The sequence below is a fragment of the Schistocerca americana genome, chromosome 3 (assembly GCF_021461395.2).
Source record: "Schistocerca americana isolate TAMUIC-IGC-003095 chromosome 3, iqSchAmer2.1, whole genome shotgun sequence".
Classification (NCBI taxonomy): Eukaryota; Metazoa; Arthropoda; class Insecta; order Orthoptera; family Acrididae; genus Schistocerca; species Schistocerca americana.
In genome coordinates, this window is record NC_060121.1 from 351,542,874 (window position 1) to 351,552,454 (window position 9,581).

The window sequence follows — 9,581 nt, forward strand, 5'->3', positions numbered from 1 at the left end:
GTTTTTGGCAGTTGTCATGATAGGTTATTAAGTAAAAACAGCATTCGGTCTGTGTTTGAAGCTTATTTTGCTCTTATTGTAGTCCAGGATAGGACCACGCCGGAAATGGAAATAAGCGCATGGCGTCAGTGGCCGGGAGTTCCCACTCGGAAAGTTCGGCCGCCAAGTTCAGGTCTTATTGAGTGCGACGCCACATTGGGCGACCTGCGCGTCGACAGTGGGGATGGAATGATGACGAGGACAGCACTACACCCAGTCCCTGAGGGAAGAAAATCTCCTGCCCCAGCCGGGAATAGAACCCGAGTCCCCGTGCGCGGCAATCCAGCGCGCTGACTATTCAACTAATGGGGCGGACAGACCACGTCGGAATTATTGTAATGTCGTCGTCCCCTTATATTTTGCACCTGTTTCTTTTCTTCACATCAGGTGAGTAAGTTTTCAAGCAAACACCACAATTTCAATCGTCATCTTTCACGTCGCCTTGGCGTTGTTGTTTGGACGAACTGCCTGCAACATCTGGGGCGTTGTTTAAGATTTCAGAATTGGGTGTTGATGGGCTGGACGGTCGCTCGCTTTGAACTACATTGAGACAATTGGTCAACGAGTCCTTTTTGCTCCTCTTATTGTGATCCACTAAGAACCTTCAACAGTTCTTACACATTTTCTGGAGTCCTAAAATTCGAACAATAACGTTATTTGATTTTTAATCACCAACAGGTTTGAAGGATTAAACATATGCTGTCTTTCTTGGGATGCGGTAAATCGTAAGGAAGTTATCTGACTTGTAGCACGACTAATCCAAAATATATTCTCCTGCAGCTCAGCAGTGTGGCTGAGAAGACGATGGCCTGTTTCATTTCCATTTCTGTGCGTTAGGAGTCTTCATTTTCCATCTAAAACTTCTTGATGGTTTTGTAGTGGACACCATGTAGTTGTGATGCTTTATATGTTGTCATATCTTCATATTTCTCTCGTCTAGCTGCAGCCAAGAGATGTTAAGGTTTCAATTTCACACACTTTCCTTGGTTATCAATAGCTTTCTTCTTAAGATCCGTTTTGAACCAAATACTAGAAGTTAGACATGTTTTTGCAAAAAGAAACTTGAATTATATTTTAAATGGATTTGTATTTAATAAATAATTTTTTCTGTTGTAAGCGGAGGTAACTTAGCAGGAAGCTTAGCAGCAGTTGGTTAGGTAATTTGGAAATAAGCTGAAATTCAAATTTGTTTATAGTTATGTGTGTTAAATACTTGCCTCCAGTAGTACTTGCATTAGAAGCTCTGCTACGCGCAGAACAGTCGTAAGAGGAACGTCGGCAGTCGTCCAGTTAAATCACCCAAGATGGAGTCCGACTTACAACACTAGGACTATTTTATGTCATAATACCAACTCGAGTGACTGGAGTTATTGTACGAGGACAAAGTAGTAAATTAAATTAAAAAACTAACAAATTAAGCACAATCTTTCTCAGAATGAAAACAATAACGTTTCTGTTAAACAGAGTGAATATTAAGTTAGGAGACACTTGAGGATATGATTTCTGACATAAGAGGCAATAAAAAATTCATACCAGCATATATCTTGAATGGATGGTGAGTACAATAAAGCAACTAGTACGGGTAAATTAGTTACACATTACATGGTATTAAGTTGTTATTGAACTGGTGAATGTTTGGAAACGTATAAGATACTGATGAACAGCATTACTTTCTGTTGTGTAATCTCAGCTAGGTAGGAGTGCAATGGTGCGCTATTCATTCCTAGAGAATGTTATACATGTAAATGGACAAGAGGTCGGACGCATTTGCTGATCCACTTATCCTTAGAGACAGAATCATCTCACAAACCTTTTGCATCCATTTACCGGTTTGAATGTGCGAATGCATTTGGTGGTCGTGATATGCTCATACACAAGCTCTGGAACGGCGTATTCTGCACAGTGAGCGGTGGACTCAGTCGTCGGTGGGGTGGCTTGAGTGCCTCAGCGATGCAGATAGCTGAACCGTAGGTGCAACCACAAAGGAGCGGTATGTGTTGAGAGGCCAGACAAATGTGTGGTTCCTGAAGAGAAATAGCAGCCTTTTCAGTAGTTGCAGGAGCAATAGTCTGGATGATTGACTGATCTGGCCTTGCAACATCAACCAAAACAGCCTTGCCGTGCTAGTATGTGGTACAACTGAAAGCAAAGGGAAACTAAAGTCGTAATTTTTACACGGGCATGCACCTCTACTGTGTGGCAAAATGATGATGGCATTCTATTGGGTGCAATATTACGGAGGCAAAATTGGCCCTCATTCAGACCTCCGGGCGGGGGCTGCTCAGGAGGATGTCGTCATCAGGAGAAACAAAACTGGCGTTCTACAAAACGGAGTGTGGAATGTTAGATCCCTTAATCGAGCAGGTAGGTTAGAAAATTTAAAAAGGGATACATTGAAGTTAGATGTATTGTGAGTATTGAAGTCCTGTGGCAGGAGGAACAGGATTCCTCGTCAGATGAATGGTTCAAATGGCTCTGAGCACTATGGGACTCAACTGCTGAGGTCATTAGTCCCCTAGAACTTAGAACTAGTTAAACCTAACTAACCTAAGGACATCACAAACATCCATGCCCGAGGCAGGATTCGAACCTGCGACCGTAGCGGTCTTGCGGTTCCAGACTGCAGCGCCTTTAACCGCACGGCCACTTCGGCCGGCCTCGTCAGATGAATACAGGGTTATAAATACAAAAACATATGCAGGTAATGCTGGAGCGGGTTTACTGATGAATAAGAAAATAGGAATGCTGGTAAGCTACTATGAGCAGCATAGCGAACGCATTATCGTAGCCAAGACAGACCCGAAGCCCACGCCTACCACAGCAGTATAAGTTTATCTATCAAGTAGCTCCGCAGATGATGAAGAAACTGAAGAAATATACGATGAGATAAAAGAAATTATTCGGACAGGTAAGGAAGACGAAATATTAATTGTGATGGAGGACTGAAATTCGATAGTAGCGAAAGAAAGGGAAGGCAAAAAGTAGGTGAATATGGACTGGGGGAAAGGAATGAAAGAGAAAGCCGCCTAGTAGAATTTTCGAAGTAGCACAATTCAATCTTCGCCAACACTTGGTTTAAGAACCATGAAAGATGGTTGTAAACGTGGAAAATACCAGGAGACACTGTGTAATATCTCTTTATATTCGATGAATTATTCTGATACAATTCTACCCTTGAATGACGTTTACGAATTTTCTATCATCATACTCGCAGAATCCATGCGCAAAATAGTTTCATACAATAGCTATGCCATGAGCGCATAAGTATTCTTTGTAGTACTCTCTCTGGTGGTTGTTAGAAAAAAAAGAACGGGAGTTTCCGAGATTGTCTTCGTGCCGATTAGCCAGAGCTTGGTTTGGAAGAACTGTAATCTGATTATTGAGATTTATTACAGAAGATAACTGATATGAACTGTACGATTAAATGGAAATATATATAGATGGCTCCTTCAAGTAAATGGTGTGTATTTTTAAATTTGAGAATTAATGATATTTATCGATATATTGCGTAGTTGTTAATCAGAAGGGACTTCCGAAAGACTGGATACGAACCTGCACTTAATAATCCAAGAGCTCCATTGCTTCTTCGGAAGGTTAAACTTCATCAAAGCCAAATATCCGCTTGATCTGAGGTTTCCCGACTGATTATACAACGCTCCCAAAATTACGAGGCATTTTATTTGTGCAGATTAGCAGACTGCCGCAAAGCACGAGCCTGCAGAGAAGAAGAATCATCGCTTTATTTCATTCTAACAAGTAAAATTTCAGAATCATTTTGAGTGACTGAGCTATGACTGTATTTCCTATCATGAATGATTGATTGCTCGAACGAATTGAGAGCTACATAATTACGTAGAACAGAATTACGTAGAAAAGATTGGAGGAAAAATTACAGTGGCGCCAGTGTGACAGGACTCTCTTGGATTGTTATATAATATATGTATTTTTTGTTTCATGAAAACCAACGAGAACGAGAGGTAACTAATCTGAAGAGAGATTCGGTGCCCATAGTAAAAGATTGCTGATACCAAGAAACGATGTCAACTATTGGACAACACCGAGACTACAGAACAAGGCCAGAGAAATCTAATTTTTTTTATCCTGTAGTTAAAATAGTTTGAAATCAATTTAGAAAGAACTTTTTTCCAGATAGTAGTTAGATTGTAGAACTGTATATTGTGTGATTTTCGTATCTGAGCAGTGAACTTTATACCATCTGTGAAGTAATTAGAAAGTTAAGTGTGTCTACGACAGTAAATTTGAAACTGTATTTAGTGACTGGAACCTGATATTGACAGTTATTTAATGGTATTGACTAGAGCGGCATTTAAAATGTCATTGAATCAGCAACGAGACGTGCAACAGCCTTCAGCTGTTTGCGCAGGAGCAGAGGCCACGGATAACAATTCTGAGACTGTTGTGGCTAGCGGTAGCAATATAAATAATCCCGCTGGTTCAGAAAACATTCATACAACAGCTGATCAGACTGTTGTTGACACATTAGTTGTTATTATGCAACAGTTGTCTCTATTAGCCGAAGGCCAAGCGGAGGTGAAACGAGACTTATCCGTTATACAAAATGAATTCAAAAATCAACTAGCCGAAAATCAAACAGAATTACAAAATCAGTTAAGAGCAACCTTTACCGAATTAGATCAGAGATTAAATACCCAGACACAGGAAATAAAGGAACAGGCAGAAAGGACCGAACAGAATCTTATTGCTCGAATTGAGCAGGTCCGCCAACAATGCCAAGAAAACAATAGTAAATTAAAAGCGGAACTAACCGAATATGTATCCGTCAAAATTGACACGATACAAAAACAAGTAGAACTGTTTCCTCAAGTAATACAAGCTCAAGAGGACATACAGTGTTCCGTAGCTATGATACCAGAAATAACAGAATCCCAAGACAATCTAAAGAAGCAATTTGACGAAGTGAAGGAAAAACAGGAGACAGTGGAACATAGAATGAATGTACTTGCGGGAAAGTTTTCAGAAATGACATTAGAGCGGCAAAATTCTCCTTCGGAAACCATAGAAGAAACTGTGAAAGTAGCTTTACAGTCCATTTCAGAGAGTTCCGAGGATAATTTTTTTAACAAAGGGTTAAAGGAAGTTCGAGAACAACTTGGCGAAGATTTCTCGCGTTGGAAAGAAAATATCGAAAGATCACTAAATCTCTCGCAGGAGGATTTAGAAACACCGAGAAGTAGGAAACAAAACTCTCAATCTGTGCGTGACATTCCGTCCACGTCAAGATCCGATGTAGACAGAACTGGAACGTCACAAGTAAGATTCGATATAACGGATAGCCACAGGGAAAAGTACGAACAGGATGATTTTTGGAATCGTAGTACCGTTGAGGAGAAGATGATTAAACAGAGACAATTTCAAATCTTTAACCCTGACAAAAAGAATGTTCATCCTGTAGTCTTTATTCGAAGTTTCAGTGGTTTATTTCCACGATCTTGGACAGAATGGCAAAAGATTAGTTTTGTATCTGGATATATACAAGGAACAGGAGCATTGTGGGCATCCGGACAAACATCTTCTTGTAAATGTTACAAAGAATTTGAGCAGGCTTTTCTAGCAAAATATTGGTCTGCTGGAGTACAAGAAAGACTTAGGCAGGAAGTATTATATCCTGAGCCTTTCTCATTTTCTAGAGGATCTCTAAAGAGATATTTTGAGAAATACATTAATAAATCTTTGTATTGGGATGTACCGATTTCTTTGCCGGATATACTTAGAATACTCAAGTCCAGACTACCCACCAGTATAAGGAATCAGCTGTTGTATATAAATGATAAGGATATAGACTCATTTATGACTACGCTTGATCATATTGATATAATTGAGGAGGACATTAAAAGGGCAAGAGAAATGTCATATCAAAGAAGAGTAACAGAAGCGAATCCGAGCTGCAACTCGAATGGGAATGGCAGTAATAGTAGCAGTAACAATAATCATAACCAACTACACTCTCCGAGGAGACTTAGAAATGGACAAAATGCAAACAGTAATTATTACCATAAGGGAAACTTTAGTAATGGTGCAGCGAGGGGCTATTTTAGGAACAGTAGGAATTTTAATCGATATGATCCAATGTATGGCAACACAGGACAGTTCTACCAACACCAGCAAAACAACAACAATAATTACACAAATCAAGCAAGACAATATAGACCGAATTCACCACAACAACCGATAATCACTGAAGTAGCTGAAGAGATAAATACCAATCGGACCAATAATCAGTCAAACTAAACATGACCCCATCGTGCCCCGGAGGAGCGGTCAGGGGATCTGTTAGGGGCGAAACAGTAAAATTACAAATGTTAAGATATAATGATGGTGAGCTGTTGACTGAAGAGTTAACAAAGGATTTAATAACGTGTCATAATGACCGATCGAGTGTTCCGGTATCGGAAGTATGTGTTGAAATAGAGGAAGTTCCAACGAATGTGATATTGGACACCGCCGCTTCCGCCAATGTCATCTCAGGCGCTCTTTTTCGGAGAATTATTAGGAAGAAGAAGGTACCAATTTTGCCAGTACAGAACTGCAAAATCATCGGAGCTGTTGGAGCACGCTCTCCCAATGTCAAAATACAAACACAATTAGAGATGAAAATGGGAAATGTAGCAATAAAATGCACGTTCCTTGTAGTGGAGAAGTTATTAGTGGACTGTATTCTTGGTATTGGGAGTATGCAGGAATACGATTGTCAGATAGATTTTTTGGAAGGAATAGTTAAATTTAGATTAAATGGAGAAGAGATAGCACTGGATTTAAATAGAAAGGAAACGGTGCATGAGAAATATTGTCGCGGTGCCATAATTCAATTAATTGACACTACAAACGGTCGTTGGAAGGAGCTTTCAAAGGATTTGATGCAACAGGAGGACTTTAACCAAACAACAATGATAAAAGCTAGTGAATCAAATCAGCTTACCGGAGAACAAAGGCAGCAGCCTCATTATTTGTTAGAGGCATATGAAGAGATTTTTGATGAGAAACCAGGAATTATTAGAGGGTATATTTGTCACCTACAAGTGAAGCCACATCAGACTTACTGTTACACGCACTATCCGATCCCCTGGCGTTTAAAACAATCCGTTCAAAGGGAGATAAATAGAATGTTAGAATGGAACTTGATTGAGCCATCAACTAGTCCATATTGTTCTCCGCTCTTAGTCGTTCCAAAACCTGGAGGCAACGGACGAAAAGTATGAAGACCAGAATTTAAAATGGGAAGAAAAAATTCTACTCGCACTTGTCAATTTAACTAAACGGGCAATACAACGGAAATTGACATATGATAAACGGATTCACCGGATTCAGACGTTTCATCTTGGAGAAAAGGTTTATTGAGGCGCACATCCATTACTCGAAACTGATGAAGAACATAAAGAAATGGAATCTTATTTATACCGGACCATATGTTATTGTAAATATACCAAATCCTGGATCATACTTGTTGGCATATCCCGAATCGAAAAGGATAAAGGGATTATTCCCGCATAATGATATTAAGAAATTTAGTGAAGGATCGTAGATCTGTGATACCAAATATGGAGAAGAATTTAGTGTGGAATTTGACTATGAGTCGAATGTGTATATAAATATCAAGAAGTTTATGTTGTCTAGAGGTTAAGAGACAGGGAGATTACTCTTGTGGTAGGTTAAGAGACTCTTGTGATAGGTTAAGAGACAGTGAGATTACTCCTGTGCTAGGTTAAGAGACAGTGAGATTACTCCTGTGATAGGTTAAGAGACAGTGAGATTACTCTTGTGATAGGTTAAGAGACAGTGAGATTACTCCTGTGATAGTTAGCACAAAATTTTTAAGGTAGGTAGAAGAATTTGTTAATTACTAGTGTTTGTAAGTGTGGACTATGAGCAGAAGCCACAGTGATATACAATGAAAGTGCATCTACATTTCCTCAAGACACGGCACTTATGTGAGAATTGCGTGTGAAACTTGAACAGTGTGGGATATGTAGGTAAATACGCTGTGTGTATGATGTGCGCTGTTCGCGCAAGAAAACAAATGAACTGTGAAATGAAGCAACAGTCGATAATGTCACTGTTGCAAACAATTGAAGAAACTCTCTGGTTGCGCGAGAGAAAATTATTATAATATTTAGATTTTTTCATTATGCCTTCTTTACCAGGAGAACTAATTTAAGAATTTTAATTAACATTTTAAGAATAGCAGTTTGTGTGTTTCATATTATGGACATAATTGTTGAAATATATTTCCATAAATGTTCATGAGAGGAAGAAGAAGATTCTGCGATTGGATGATTTGTTAAATGAACATACGTCATCATTAATGATATTTATTTGCAAGTGGACCTATAAATCAATTAATTATAAGAATGATGAAAATTTTTCAAATTATTCCTTTTGTGGAGTCAGTGTCATATGCCTATGTTTAAAATTTTTCATCAGGTGTAAACTTAAATTTTATCCTTAATTTCGTAATTGAAAGCAAACCTCGGACAGATTCAATGCTCTACTTCCACCTGCACTATAACAAAACGAAGATTAGATTAAAAATTTTTTTTTGAGAGGAATACATTCGATATGAGCTACAACAAAATTTAAATGCCCACAGTCTATTTGGCAATGTTTTGGACAATCAGCAATTGTAATGCAAAACAACTTTGGTATTGAGGACTACAAAAAAAATTCGCGATTGTCAGGACTGATGGATGTTCCAGTCTAGTACAGATGGAAGAATATAAGAATCCACTCCGATTTTGAGTTCAACGATGAAATATGGACTTCGTTGCCTTAATCCACTCTCTTCCAGGGATTTATGCAGTCAGAACCTTTTCTTATTCCACTTTAAACCTGTTTCATGTTCACGTACCTGACCATCTGTTCCTGAGATCATCTTCCTGTTTCTACGGCACGTTACCAGCTTCTATCCTGTACCATAAGCCATCGCCTGTCCTCCGTGCCTCATCCACCAAACGCTGTACGTCGCCTACCCGGTGTCCGTACCCAGTGTTCCTGTTCCATCGACTTCACAACGAGATCGCCGGCTACATCGTTGAAAGAAGAATTTTGAAAATTTTTTTTTGAGCAATACTGTAAAATTTTTTTTTTGGCTATGAGGCACTTTTCCTTCGATCTAATCTATAGAGCTTCTATATACTTCAAAATTACTGGATTTAGGCTTTCCTATCTTCTTTAATACCTGAGCTGGGGTCTATTCTTCCGGGTTTTCCAGGGTTTCCCTGTGAAGGCCAGTTCCCAAATGGGTAGACCTTTTTCGTAATTACACCAATCTACATCTTCCCTGGTTGTGTACTCGGGATGCGGGTATACCCCGGTACATGTAAAAGCTACAGCTTAGGTATTCCCGTAACTTATTGTCTTAACATGTTACCCATACTCTCTACAGTAAAATTCTACTAATTCAAAATATTCCTCTTTTGAATAAACAACCCAACAAATTTTTTCTGTTAGCTCGCAAAGTGTATTATCATTAACTTTGCTCGCTGCGAGGGGCAATTGTAATATCT